The sequence below is a fragment of the Schistocerca piceifrons genome, chromosome 5, assembly GCF_021461385.2.
Source record: "Schistocerca piceifrons isolate TAMUIC-IGC-003096 chromosome 5, iqSchPice1.1, whole genome shotgun sequence".
In the NCBI taxonomy this organism is placed as follows: domain Eukaryota; kingdom Metazoa; phylum Arthropoda; class Insecta; order Orthoptera; family Acrididae; genus Schistocerca; species Schistocerca piceifrons.
In genome coordinates, this window is record NC_060142.1 from 186,709,205 (window position 1) to 186,724,944 (window position 15,740).

A 15,740-nucleotide genomic window follows, 5' to 3' on the forward strand; every position below is an offset into this window, starting at 1 on the left:
ACTTTTCGTTACTCATGGGTGACGCAGTAAAGAACACGAAAAATGGTTTGTTGAACTTAATTGTATTCACATTTGCTGATAATTTCGTGGTCTGTGGTAAAACGGAGGAAGTAGTTCAGACCAGACGCTACGTGCGGAAATCCCAGTTCCAGGAATACAAACTCACAACATCGAGATCATGTTAATAGTTATGGCAGGCAGTAGAAATAGTCATCCCACAACTGTAAAACGAGAAGACCACCATCTAGAGAACATGTACAGTTTACCCCACCTCAGAAATACTATCTCAAAAGGTAATTAAATCAGACAGGAGATTACCAACAGTGTGTATAAGATTATTGAAGTCTACCATCAAATGAAAAGACTTTAATGAGACCACACGATTCCAGAAAAAGCAAAATCAGTTTTCAATAGCAGATCCGCACCAAGATAGACCTATGGTAGCGAAGAATGCACCATCAAAAAGAGAGGGTCATGGAGAGTCAGGGCATCAAAAATGAAATTACTTACATCCAACATACAGAAGATGAAGATGAATGAGTTAAGGAATAAGAAGGTGGTAAAGAAAGCCGGAATCAGTACATTCTTTTCAGACCCCATCAGCACATCCTGATCATGGCGGTACGGGCATGTAACGAGGCTAGAGCTTACAACAACAGCCTGAATAAACTTGGACATAGAGGTAAAAGAAAAATTTTCTGTGGAAAGACGTTGAAACTTTTGGACGGACATGAATAAAGATTACTTCGCTGCTAAAGGAAGGACAATCGATGATGTTCTCCATAACGGCTTGTACAACGGCGGAATATGTTGTGATAACTTCGTACACAGTGGTAAGTAGAGATAGTACCATTTTCTGGAAAGCCCTCTAAAAACAATAGTAAAATATTACGAAAACTTCAAGTGAATTCTGTCAATAACGAATAAAAACTGTGCTTGTTTCTGTATGTAAATGTGCTTTCAGTGATAAAATATTATTTTGGAACGAGAAAACTCTCTACCTTTACGTGTTTTGAACATAAAAATAATAATGCTAAATGTACTTCTGTGCAACAGATACTAAGAATAGCAAAGGCTATGAGTTTACCATGTCGTGGAATTTTTATATAAATGTGGGATAAAGATTTGGAGGAATAACATGATTACACTGGTGTGAGCTCTCGAATCTATTAGACGTATCTGTAAGAGGATGCTTCTGAATGCGCGATTTTGTTAATTGTACGTACGTTCTTTCAAAATGTATTCGTAATTTTAATCTCATTTCATACCTCTCTCTCCACGTGAGTATAATTAAGTGGAGATAATTAACTGTCGCTAGAATTCAAGTTTCATCATTGGCCACCTGCCATTACGAGAAATATAATTAGTTACATAATTTTCGGGCTTCACGCACAACATAATGAGGAAGAATACTTTAAATATTTTTGCTGTCAGGTAAAGAAAATAATTTTTGCAGAGAAGTTTTCATTAAATATACACGACGAACGTAAATACTAGTTGAGGCTCCGTCTAGCTTATGATTTGAGTAACGACTGGTAAAGTTCTTGGTTCCACTGCCGTAAATATTATTCAAATCCTAATTAGCAGTATAAAAGATCAGTGCTTAACAAAAGCTTTACATATCATTGAGGATAATAGTGCAGCTACGTATGGAATTATATCGTGTCTCTCTCTGCAACAATATTTATCGGGCATTAATTACTACAGCTTTGAAAAATCCACCCTTATTTTTGAGGCAGTCATATGTATTGACAACACTAATTGTTACAACCCAGCCCAGAATTATTTGCTACGTATCAACATTGATGATTGTTAGCGTATATTTTAGCGACTACTAGCAGTGTGTGTAATGTAAGTGTTGTCACGAGATAGAAATATTTTCATACACGGCTCCAAAGCAAAAGGAGAGAGAGAGGGGGAGAGAGAGAGAGAGAGAGAGAGAGAGGATATAAAGTGGCGCCCAATGCTTGGCCAGATTTACACGGGAATAGAAAGAATAGAAAAGAAAATATAATGATTAATTTTGCTGTATTGTACTTGAAATTAATTTGTGCATATTTTTCCACATTTCCATTGGCTTATGCTTGAATGGAAAACTAATGATAATCTTTCCTTGCACTGACGAGAGAAACAGTACCGCAAGGGAGTACATACTGTATCACCAGGTAAGACTAAATTCCCAAACGACCTGCTGCACTTAGGGAAGGCACTACTGAGTGTCTCTTCACTTTTTGTGATGATAGGGCAGGAAGTTACTGGGAGAGTGCATGATATATTTATTGTGTGTTATATCTTCTACTGTGTGTAGCTTGAGTGTATAACAGCAATAGGTTGTAACCGTGTGAAGCGCGATTTATATTTTCGTTGTGATTAATAGCAAGTCTCGCTCGCAGCCAAGTAACAGCTGTAAAGGTTGTTTTAAATTATTGCTACCAGTCACATATTTCGTCAACTATTATATTACTTATTCATTTAGCGACATGTTTCGAGGTAAGAATCGTCTTCAGGCTAAATGGCGTTACAAAAACAACTTTAGAATAAGGCCATACAGATGTTACATAGTCATTTCGAGAATGCTGTGGTCATCTTTTTGCTTCTGGTGTGGCAATTTCGTAGTGACGCTCTCGGGCGCCTCCATTTCCGTGCCTCTCCTGGTCACTGTTCACAAATAGTCACAGCAGTAACCTGGAAACACGATCACAAACGGTTTTTCCAATATCGTGCTGAGAATGTTCAAAAGAGTAACTGGTCTGTAGGATTTGGATCCTTATCTTGCCCTTTACGAATTACTACCACTTCAGCGTTCGTCCACGGTGCAGAAACCCTTCCTTGCAAGAGACACTCGTTGAAGAGATCGCATGAGTGACTATCTAATTGGTAACATAAGGCTTGTATTACTGCGGCAGGGATCCCATCCAGCCCTCGAGAATTTATCTTTCTCACTCTTTAAATTATTTAACTACTTTCTTGTTGTGCAAATGGGTACAAAAGTTATTTGTTTCTATGTTCTTCCCATAACATCTCCCGTAACCTAAGTTGATCATTTGTCTCGCCTTCCTCTCCATCGTCAGGAAGTATTGTTTCCATTAGCAGGGCAAGTGACTGTTCCCAACTTTCTGTTACCGTCCCATCAATCCTTCCGGGCGTGAATAAACTGTAGGTGATCGTATTTTCCCGCAGATAACTTTGTATGGTACACCCAGGGGTCGGTTTCTAACTTAGCCTCCACGAATCGCTTCCATCGTTCCATTTTTTCCTCACAACCTACAAAGACCGAAACATGTCTAGCTTGAAGGGGAAAACAGATGGCGCTATGGTTGACGCGCTAGATGGCGCTGCCATAGGTCAAATGCGTATCAACTGCGTCTTTTGAAATAGGAACCCCAATTCTTTATTACATATTCGTGTAGTACGTAAAGAAATATGAATGTTTTAGTTGGACCACTTTTTTCGCTTTTTGATAGACGGCACTTTAATAGTCGCAAGCGTATAAGTACGTGGTACCACGTAACATTCCGCCAGTGCGGAGGGTATTTGCTTCATGATGCATTACCCGTGTTTAAAAGGACCGTTTACCAATTGCGGAAAGGTCGATATAGTGTTGATGTATGGCTATTGTGATCAAAATGCCCAACCGGCGTGTTCTACGTATGCTGCTTGGTATCCAGGACGACATCATCCAAATGTCCGGACCGTTCGTCGGATAGTTACGTCATTTAAGGAAACAGGAAGTGTTCAGCCACATGTGAAACGTCAACCACGACCTGCAAGATATGATAATCCCCAAATAGGTGTTTCAGTTGCTGTCACGGCTAATACGCATATCAGTAGCAGACAATTTGCGCGAGAATCGGGAATCTCAAAATCGTCGGTGTTGAGAATGCTACATCAACATCGATTGCACCCGTACGATATTTCTATGCACCAGGAATTGCATGGCGACGACTCTGAACGTCGTGTACAGTTCTGTCACTGGTCACAAGAGAAATTACGGGACGATGACAGATTTATTTCACGCGTTATATTTAGCGACGAGGCGTCATTCACCAACAGCGGTAACATAAACCGGGATAATACGCACTATTGGGCAATGGAAAATCCACGATTGCTGCGACAAGTGGAACATCAGCGACCTTGACGGGTTAATGTATGGTGCGGCATAATGGGAGGAAGGATAATTGGCCCCCATTTTATCGATGGCAATCTAAATGGTGCAATGTATGCTGATTTCCTACGTAATGTTCTACCGATGTTACTGCAAGATGTTTCACTACATGAGAGAACGGCGATGTACTTCCAACATGATGGATGTCCGGCACATAGCTGGCGTGCAGTTGAAGCGGTATTGAATAACTTATTTCATCACATGTGGATTGGTCGTCGAAGCACCATACCATGGCCCGCACGTTCACCGGATCTGGCGTCCCCGGATTTCTTTCTGTAAGGGAAAGTTTAAGGATATTTGCTATCGTGATCCACCGACAACGCCTGACATGCGTCAGAGCATTGTCAATGCATGTGTGAAAATTACGGAATGCGAACTACTTGCTGTTGAAAGGAATGTCGTTACACGTATTGCCAAATGCATTGAGGTTGAGTGATATTATTTTGTGCATTTACTGTATTAATGTGGTAGTTACTGGTAATCACGCTGTAACAGCAGGCGCTCTCAGAAATGATAAGTTCACAAACGTACATGTATCACATTGGAACAACCGAAATGAAATGTTCAAAAGCACCTATGTTCTATATTTTAATTTAGAAAACCTACCCGTTACCAACTGTTCGTCTAAAATTGTGGGCCATACGTTTGTGACTACCACAGCGCCATCTATCACAAAGCAAAAAAAGTGGTCCAATTAAAAACATTCATATTTCTTTACGTACTATACGAATATGTAATAAAAACAGGGGCTCCTATTTAAAAAAACGCAGTTAATATCAGTTTGTCCTAGGGCAGTGCTGTCTAGCGGGCCAACCATAGCGCCTTCTGGTTTCCCCCTTCAAGATAGACGAGTTTTGTTCTTTGTAGTTTTTTCGTTTGACTCTTATTTCGTGAGATATTTGCCGCGGCCACTATCAATGGACCTCCCTGTATAAAGAACTAAGAGTGCAAACCTCAAAGACGTGTGAACAAACTCGAAAGTGACTGTGAAATTTAACGTCGAGTGTAATGCATTAACAACAGCAGTGCACGAAATGTGTCGAGACTTATGGGACCGACTGTTACAGTGACAGCGCTACGTTGCTTCGTAAACCTGTGGGTAACGGCGCCTCGCATTGTTATAATTACTGAAAACTTTTGAGTGGAAAATAAATATTTCTGCTAGCGACAAGACAATGCAGATATTAGCAGCCGCCATTTTGCAGTGATAACGTGAATAATTTTTATATAAACAGTGAAAACTGCGAAACTAACGTTCAGTGCGTTCAGAGCAATAGCTAACTCTTCAACATGTGAGTGAATTCCATGAACTGGATGCAACTGGGCGACATTTACTCAAAGAATCTTCAGAAACAACATAAAAACTTCACAAGCACGTGTGATAAAAGATTTGTGTCTGACGTTAAACTGTGTGAGATCTTTCCAGCGGACACTATGATATAAGAAAAATTTGATGCCGCTTTGGAAATTTCCACGTTCATAGTTCCACATGAGCTGTTGGCAAGGTCAGCAGGAAACAGTGATCAGCTTGTGCAACTGGTCTGGATACGGTGTTCCTGGGTCTACATTCACCGCCAACGGTTGCCCATTGATGAGTAGCCGTACAGGCGGACTGCGCTCTGAACCACCGGCAGTGGCACACGATTATTTTAAGATCATGGACGCTGCATTCTGACGACGCGCGCCGACGTAGAGATTTGAAAACCTGTTATTCATGTATAAATCTCGTATATCAAGAACTTAGAATAACGAATTACTCGTGTAATGAAACTTGTAAAGTCAGATATATTGTGCCAATAAACACTGAACAGTTTAACAAATTTAGGACTCGTTAATCAAACTTTAATTGTATATTACTGTGCAAATGAACTACATAACTTGTTATTCTGCAAAGAACAATTTAAAACATTTTGTGGCTCGTTAATCCAACTGTAACTAACCATTATTGTGCACATGGATGACATACAGAGCTAGAGGGCACTGAAAAAGTTAACTGATTTAACAAATCCTTCATGAAAACGCAATTGTAAAAACCTGTAGCTATGGAAATTAAGGTATTCTCATGTGTGTGATAGTTTTTAACTATCATGTTACGGAAATCAAAAAGAATTAGTCCGAAGGCTTCCGCCCGGGTTTTACACTGGAGTTTACCTTGGGCCACGACGAATGGGGAAGCAAAGTATTCTAATCCCCGGCAATCTGTTAACTTAATTGCGGACTAACTGTATGGGTACAGTATAGTAAGTGGCAAGACAACTTTATTAGTGAAGAAATAGTGACACCGAAGTGATATTCACATAATAATTCTGAATACCTTCAGCCAAAACGTGAATTATTCATAATAAGTTATTGATTCTGCATAAACCTTACGAAGTGACTGTTGAGTGTAAACTTGAAAGCTCAACTTGTGCGACGATCATGCTATTAACTTTCCAGGGGGCATTGTACCGTCTTCTAGAAAGCTTTTTTAAAAACCGTAGTAAAATGTAACGAAAACCAGCAGTGAACAGTGTCAATAATATACAAAAAATATGCCTGTTTATGTATGTAAACTTGCTATCAGTGATGAAATATGATTTTGGAACGACAAAACTTTCTACATTTACGTATTTTGAACATCAAAGTATTAATGGTAAATGTTGTGACTTGGCAAGACAGCCAAGTCACTATGAGAGGAAGCCGAAAGGCACGCGTTTAAGCTCACGCAGGCTGGCGTGAGGTCTGGAACAGGTCAGGGATATGAGACTAGCAAAAATAGTACCTATCTGTTGGAATACTTAACTTTAATCCATAATTGGTGAACATCGATCTGACGGTACATCATCACAAGATAAATAGCAGTTGATAATGGCGCCTTGCTAGGTCGTAGCAAATGACGTAGCTGAAGGCTATGCTAAGTATCGTCTCGACAAATGAGAACGTAATTTGTCAGTGAACCATCGCTAGCAAAGTCGGCTGTACAACTGGTGAGTGCTAGTAAGTCTCTCTAGACCTGCCGTGTGGCGGCGCTGGGTCTGCAATCACTGACAGTGGCGACACGCGGGTCCGACGTATACTAAGGGACCGCGGTCGATTTAAAGGCTATCACCTAGCAAGTGTGGTGTCTGGCGGTGACACCACATTCCTCCCCCGCAAATCGGCGTACGGTTGTGTCATAAGGCTGCCGCCCGCCGTGGGGAGGACCCCATGTTGACGTATGCGACGAGGTGGGACGCCTAACAAAAGGCGAGGCTGTGCCACCCGCACCCTGCCATTCGGTCCGAGGGGAGCTAGGAAACGCCTGAAAACCTAGTCCAGGGTGCACACCAACAAGCGGTGTATGCGCCCGTAGAGAGACAGGAGGGGCCAAAGGGTCGACCTCCATCGGGTCGGGGCACTCGACGGGCGAAGACGCCATGTGTCCGGAGCGGGCAAGAAGTCCATGGCGGAGGACTGCGGGTCACGGGAAGCGATCGGCGGCGCGTGACCCAGGGAGGCGCCCGGCGGCTGCAGCGAAGCGTCCAATGCGGGCGTCGCCGGCGGGAGAACAGGCGGCGGCAACGGCGCGTCGCCATGAGGCAAAATGGAAGGCAGCGTCGGTAACACCTGGGGCTGAGGCGAGCCAGTAGATGGGTCCCCAGGGCGCTGACCGGACGGCACCGTCGCTGAAAGCAGACGGGGAGCGGCAGAACCAGTGCGACGACAGAGGCGCAGCTGATTGAGATGCCGACGCACCTCACCAGAGGCCCCCAAAACCAGATACATAGCGCGGCCAAGGCAGCGAAGAATGGGCCCTGCGAGCCAACGCCGTGAACCTCGATAGTTGCGATAGTATACAACATCGCCTGGGGCAAAAGCATGTGTCTGCCGCTGCACAGGAACCTGATGCGGCGGCTGTAGCAAAGACATCAAGGTGAGATGAGGACGACCGTGCAACAACTCACCCGGCGAGCGACCATCTCGAGACTGAGAGCGATACGAGGACAAAAAGAGCAATAACGCGTCCTCCCGAGAATGCGACTCTTTCAACTTCAACATCTGTGACTTGAAAGTCCTGACCAAACGTTCAGCGGCACCATTTGACTGCGGTGAAAACGGCGCGGATATCAGATGTTGAATACCATTGGCCTTACAGAATGACAGAAATTCTGCGGACATGAATTGTGGGCCATTGTCGGAAACAATAGTCTGTGGAAGACCTTCAATGCAAAAGATAGCGGATGACGCTTGGATGGTGGCAGATGACGGCGTGGAAGACATCTGGACAACAAAAGGAAAATGACTGAAGGATTCTACCGCAACCAACCATCGAGCATTCCAGAATGGACAAGCAAAATCGATGTGTAAGCGTTGCCAAGGGGCAGTGGCTTTCGGCCATGCAAAGATTTTCCGCGGTGGTGCTGATTGTTGTTCATCACACACCATGCAAGAAGAGCACATATGCGTAATCGCAACATCGATTCCGAACCAAGTACAGTGCTGACGAGCAAGTTGTTTCGTTCGCACTATACCCCAATGTCCTTGGTGGAGAAGCCGTAAGACAGAGGACTGTAACAAACGTGGGACCACGACCCTGGACTGATCATTATCAGAACGCAACAGCAAAACACCACGTCGTACAAAAAGTCCCTCCTTGTGAGCAAAAAATCGGCGAACCAACGGATCCGCGATCCGTGACTTTGACAAGGGCCATTGCGTAGCAACAAAACGCAGAACGGTAGCAAGGACAGGGTCAGCAGCTGTGGCTGTAGCTACACGACGAAAATCAATCGGAAACGATTCTACCACGTCATCGGTTTCCGAATCAATGAACATGCAAGCAAGTTCGGAAGAATCGAATGCTCTATCCTCAGCAACAGGCAAACGGGCAACGCATCGGCGTTTCCGTGCTTAGCAGTGGACCGATACAAGATATCGTAGCGGTACTGCGAGAGGAAAATAGACCAGCGAATGAATTTCTGCGCTGTACGTGGAGGTACAGGCTTGTTCGGATGAAAAAACGATGTCAAAGGTTTGTGGTCTGTGATGATGGTAAAGTGACGACCATAGAAATCATGAACTTAGTAACACCAAATACGAGAGCCAAAGCTTCTTTCTCGATCTGTGAATAATTTCTTTGCCCAGGCGAGAGCAATTTGGACGCAAAGGCAATAGGGCGATCGTGCGAACCATCTTTGTGCGCAAGCACAGCACCGATTCCGAAATCCGATGCATCCACCATCAACAAAAGGGGTTTCTGGGGATCGAATGGCGTAAGGTAAGTCGTGGAAAGCAACTCCGACTTCAACTGGCGAAAGGCGCGTTCGCATTCCGTCGTCCACACGAACGGAACACCTTTACGGCGTAAGCGATGAAGCGGAGCTGAAATGAAAGAGGCGTGGCGCACATATTTATGATAGTAATTGATTTTTCCCAGCACACTCTGTAGCTGCTTCAAATTCTGCGGCGAAGGCAAGTCTTGTATGGCACGGAGGTGCTCTGGACTCGGATGTATGCCTTGGGCAATGAGTACATGGCGCAGGTAGGGTAAGTCACGAGCAAAAAACACACATCCGTCCTTCCGCAAGCGAAGACCATTTTGTCGCAAGACCTGAAATAATGTTCTGAGATTGGCTAAATGTTCTTCTTCCGTATTTCCGGAGATCACAATATCGTCCAGATAGGTTGCTGCAGTTGGGACCGACGCACAAACTGTTTGTAGATATTTCTGAAACAATGCAGGGACGGATGCATACCCGAATGGCAGTCGGTTGAATCGGTACAAACCAAGATGCGTGTTAACCACCAAAACGCGCTGGGATTCTTCGTCCACCGGGATTTGCAAGTACGCATCTGCTAGGTCCAACTTCGAAAAATATTTACCGGGGCACAGTTCGTCAAAAAGATCTTCCGGGCGGGGTAAAGGAAAAGTTGCAATCATTAGTTGTGGATTCACTGTTGCGTTAAAGTCCACACAAAGTCTCAATTTTCTGGAAGGTTTTGGCAAAATTACTAAGGGTGATGCCCAGACAGAAGCCTGCATACGTTCAATCACACCTTGTGATTCCAAATCGTGTAACGTTCTTGCGACCTCATCACGCAATGTGTGGGGAACATTGCGCGCTCTGAAAAATTTCGGTTGCGCGTTTACTTTCAGTTCCAAATGTGCTTTATAGTTCTTAGCGCAACCAAGGCCCGGTGCAAAAATGTCTACAAATTCCTCACATAGACGAGAAACACCGTCGGAAGGCACAGTCTGGTTCACTGATAGGACCTGATTGACTATAGACAAGTTAAACAACTGAAATAAATCTAAACCAAACAAGTTCACTGCAGAAGAAGAACGAAGGACATAAAATGACACAAGTTTTGTTTGTCTTTTGTATGTTGCAAGAAGGCTGCACTGTCTTAACTCAAGGATTGCTTGTCCTGAATAACTACTGAGCTTAACATTTGCGGCACGCAACGGAGGTGTGCCCAGCTGTTTGTACGTGTCGTGATTGATCAAGGTAACTGCAGCTCCGCTATCAAGCTGGAATGGTATCACGTTGCCATTAAAGTCCAAGTCTACAAAAAGTTTATTGTCCTGCTGACGACAAGAGCGACTGTCTCGTACAACGTGAACTGACACTGGTACAGAGTCACTTGCGACTTGACGGGATTTCTGGGGATGTCGACGCACACTATTTGTGGGACGAACACAGTCACTGTTAGAGAGAGTGGCACTGGGCGGAGTGGAATGAACTACATGAATTTCAATGGGCGAAGGTTCACGAGTCTATTCTTGGTTCGATTCCGATTCTGGCACAAAGCAAAGGGCCGGGAATGGTTGTGAGTGTCCCTTCTGAGCTTTCTCTGGCAAACACTTTGAACATGTCCTTTTTTATTACAGAAAAGGCAAATAGCTTGGCGTGACAGGCAATTCTCACGCGAATGTCTAGTAGCACACCGCGGGCATGATTTCACTGCATTTGCTTGCTCGCGCGGCACACGTGGCGGAGAGCTTGGCGGCAGCTGCGCGGACGGGCACGAGGACTGTTTACCGTTCCGTGCAGCGCGCCCGGTGGGCCGGTTAATGTGACACACGGCCGGTGAAGTTTCAAATGATTCCTGAGCAAAGTCAAGTGTGTCCTGCCGATCCAATACGTCCATCACTTGTTGAAGGGAGGGACTGACTAGTTTCAAAATCTGTTCCTGTATACGAACATCAGAAACGTTCTGCGCAATTGCATCACGTACCATACTATCTGAATAAGGGAGTCCACATTGACACTCAAAAGCACAATCCCTAGTAAAGCCTTGCAAAGTTGCAACCTACTCTCGATTAGTTTGACCAGCCATACGTTTTGTACGAAAGAAGGTATACATTTTTGCAACTACATTGACTGATTCTTTGAAATATGCATCTAATGCAGACAAAATGTCGTCGTAGGACAGAGCTGCTACGTCGCGTCGGGGAAATAATTTCACTATCACTTGGTACGTGGACACGCCGACGCAAAAAGACAAAAAGGGCTGCCGCTCATTACCTTGAATTCTGTAGGCGGCGAGATGGAATCCAAATTGGCGTGACCACTCCGTCCAGCTTTCCAGTGCAGCATCAAACGGACGAAAAGGTGGTGCAACTGCGTGTTGTGGCTGCAGAAGCGGTGGAGCGGCGGCCGCCGCATCGTGTTGCATTGCACGTTGACCCTGGATGAGCTGTCCAAGGGCATCCAACAAGGACTGCGTCTGCTGATTCTGTAAGCGATAAAATTCGGACAGTACATCTGGAGATTGTGGCGAAGCCATGACACAAGTAAATCAATATAGGTACGAACGCGATTTAGCTCGTCGTCAATCCTCGGCGCCAATTGTTCTGACTTGGCAAGACAGCCAAGTCACTATGAGAGGAAGCCGAAAGGCACGCGTTTAAGCTCACGCAGGCTAGCGTGAGGTCTGGAACAGGTCAGGGATATGAGACTAGCAAAAATAGTACGTATCTGTTGGAATATTTAACTTTAATCCATAATTGGTGAACATCGGTCTGACGGTACATCATCACAAGATAAATAGCAGTTGATAATGGCGCCTTGCTAGGTCGTAGCAAATGACGTAGCTGAAGGCTATGCTAAGTATCGTCTCGACAAATGAGAACGTAATTTGTCAGTGAACCATCGCTAGCAAAGTCGGCTGTACAACTGGGGAGTGCTAGGACGTCTCTCTAGACCTGCCGTGTGGCGGCGCTGGGTCTGCAATCACTGACAGTGGCGACACGCGGGTCCGACGTATACTAACGGACCGCGGCCGATTTAAAGGCTACCACCTAGCAAGTGTGGTGTCTGGCGGTGACACCACAGTAAACGTGTTTCTGTGTAAGAAATGCTTAGAACAACAAAGACTATGAGCATATCACGTAATTGTAGGATAATGACTTGGATTAATAAAATGATCACTCTGGTGTTAACTCTCGAACATATTAGACGCCTTTCTACGAGGTTGCTTCTGAACACACGATTTTGTTAGTTGTACGTAATTTTTTTCTCAGTGTAAGTATAAAAAGGATTTGTTCTTCAAATTTCATTCCGTACCTCTCCTTCCACATGAATGTAATTACGTGGAAATAATAAATTATCGCTAGAATTAAAGTTTCATAATTGGCCATCTGCTATTCTTTTGTAGTAATGGCACACTGACAACCATTACGAGAAATATTGTTAATTGCAGGATTGTCGGGCATCACACACTTTAAAAATCTTTGCTATCAGGTAAAGAAATATGTTTTGCAGAAAAGGTTTCAGTAAATATACACGACGAACGCGAAGATAACAAGTAACAGAATGAGATTCAGATCTGCTTATGTCTAAGTAGCTGACTGTAAAAATCTCGTTTTCACTGCCGTAATTAACAGTATAAGATGTCAATGTTTGCCAAAAAAATTACGTAACGTTAAGAATAATAGTGCAGCTACGTAGCTGATTATGTGCTGTCTCTCTCTGCAGCAATATTTTTTATCGAGCATCAATTACTACAGTTTTAAGCAAACCATGTTTCTTTTTGAGATAGCCGTTTGTGTTGACAAGTTCAAATGTGTGTGAAATCCTATGGGACTTAACTGCTAATGTCATCAGTCAATAAGCTTACACACTACGTAACCTAAATTATCCTGAGGACAAACACACACACCCATGCCGGCCGCGGTGGTCTAGCGGTTCTAGGCGCTCAGTCCGGAACCGCACGACTGCTACGGTCGCAGGTACGAATCCTGCCTCGGGCATGGATGTGTGTGATGTCTTTAGGTTAGTTAGGTTTAAGTAGTTCTAAGTTCTAGGGAACTGATGACCTCAGAAGTTAAGTCCCATAGTGCTCAGAGCCACACACACCCATGCCCGAGGGAGTAAACCAACCTCCACCGGGACGACAACACAAGTAAATTGTTGCAACGCAACCTAGCATCTTTACTCAGAATTATCTGCCTACGTAGCAGCACTGATGACTGTTAGCGTATGTTTTAGCAGCTACTACGAGTGTACGGAATATACGCGACGTCCCGATTTACAAATATTTCATCTACGATTTCAAACATAGCAAACCGATACGTTTCATAAAATAAAGGGAAAGCAGAGATAGATGATGTAAGGTGTGCTACAGTGTGGTGCGGCAACTGTCGTTCTAGGAAAGCTGGACAAGGGCAGGAATGATTAGCACTAGTTAACGTAGTAAACATGTAAACACTAGTTAACGTAGTAAACATGAGACTTGTACTTCTCCAAGCATACGAAGACTCCTCATAAATAAAGCAGCAAGAAACCAAGTCCATATATCACTATGTCAACAAGGGAAGGCTCACTGTACTGGGCACGAACGGTGGCGTTGGAGCCGCCAGTAAGCGGCAACTGCGTAGCGTGTTGTAGCAAAAGGATTCCAAGCGCGAGTGGGCTGTGTCGCTGCCGCTAGTCGTCCTATTTCGCGACGGCAGAGGAAGCTCTTGGTACAGAGCAGCTGGGGCGTGGCTCAGAGGGTGTGCACCACTGTGCCTGCTGGGGGCTGCACGACTGTTGTTGGCTTCTGATGGATTCCGTTTCAAAACCAAAGCCGCCGGTAGTGTGGTATCAATACGTGATACACAGAATGAAGTGGAGGAAGCTCATTATCGGTACCAAGGGAACTGGAACTGAAGAACGAGAATGATAATGATAACTGAAATTTGTTAAATAACTTCGTAATGAACTCAAAGGCTCGTAGATTTAAGTCAAAGATTATTAAGGTGCCCTTAACTCACACGCGACACACACACACACACACACACACACACACACACACACACACACACTTGATTATTCTGCAGATGAATTCCAAATCCGGGTCCACGGTGTCAACCAAGGTTTTCATGTGTGCTTGTAAGACAACTGCCAGAGCTTACAGTCATGTCCCAAATATTCCGAATTGGGATCCCCCCACCCTACTACCAGTTCACTTGGTATTTGACTGAGAAGAACTGAGGTTCTAGTTCGGGCAGTCTCTTCAACACCCTACCATATCCTTTGGCTTAGAGAACGAAAAGAATCCAAGAAAAGTCCTGTTTTTAGTGGTTATACCATTATCACTGGGCGGTTCCAAGCTACCACTACAATACAAGTCGAACAAGTAACGTACATGGTTTGTCGTATTGTAAACTCCCCACAAAAATAAATTCTCATTTTAGTGTAACCTTAAAACCGAAAAATTCCTAAACTTCTCAACAGTTAAAATTGTAATTATGTCGTTCACATTCAGTGTAACGTGCCAACAAAAAATAAATTCAGTAACCTGGTGATAATACAATGTAACTAACCTCTCAATTAAACTGTCGCTCATTTGCAACTTTTTCAATACTTGACTGTGAGTTTAACCTGATAAATTTTGGACGTCAGCAGTGCTGCGTCATGGCCCTGAAAGATCATTCTGAATAAAAAAAAATAAAAATTCTTACCTCAGAGAAGTCGCCGGATAACGCATATATATCTGCTCTTGCAATAAATTTTCCTGGCGCAGCCCTGTGCAATGTTGGCCGATAGATTTGTCATTTATGAAAGGAAACAACTGATTTTGCTTTTGCAATAATCGGGATGATCATGGATTGGAGAAATTAGTAAATTCTTTAAATTGAAATGAATGGTTGTTAGAAGTTACTTCTTATGAGAAAGATTATTATTAGGAGATTTTTAAAACATTTACATGGGACTCGAGATAACAATACTACATATGCGCGAGGCTGCTTTTTACCTTATACAACAATGCTCAGGCTCCGGCATCGCTGCACCACGACCGGCCCAGCCAACACGATACACCAGACCAGACTGCTCGCTAGCAACAACTTACTTCTACAGTTACACAGTTCCTACTGCAGTCAACACTGCTCTCTGGTCTGAGATTCTCTTATACCTTACATATCGCAGGCAGCGCGTGAGCAATACATCGAAATTACATCTGCTCGGACCTCTTACAGTATCTATTAATAGATGGACACACACGTACGGAAGGTGCTCACATTTTTGTCAGGAATATATTGTTGGGGAAAGAAATTAAAATTAGTTACTTTCTCCTTGTTACAGACAAGGGTGTGGGGGAAGTTTTCGTTGGTTGAAAAAGAATATAC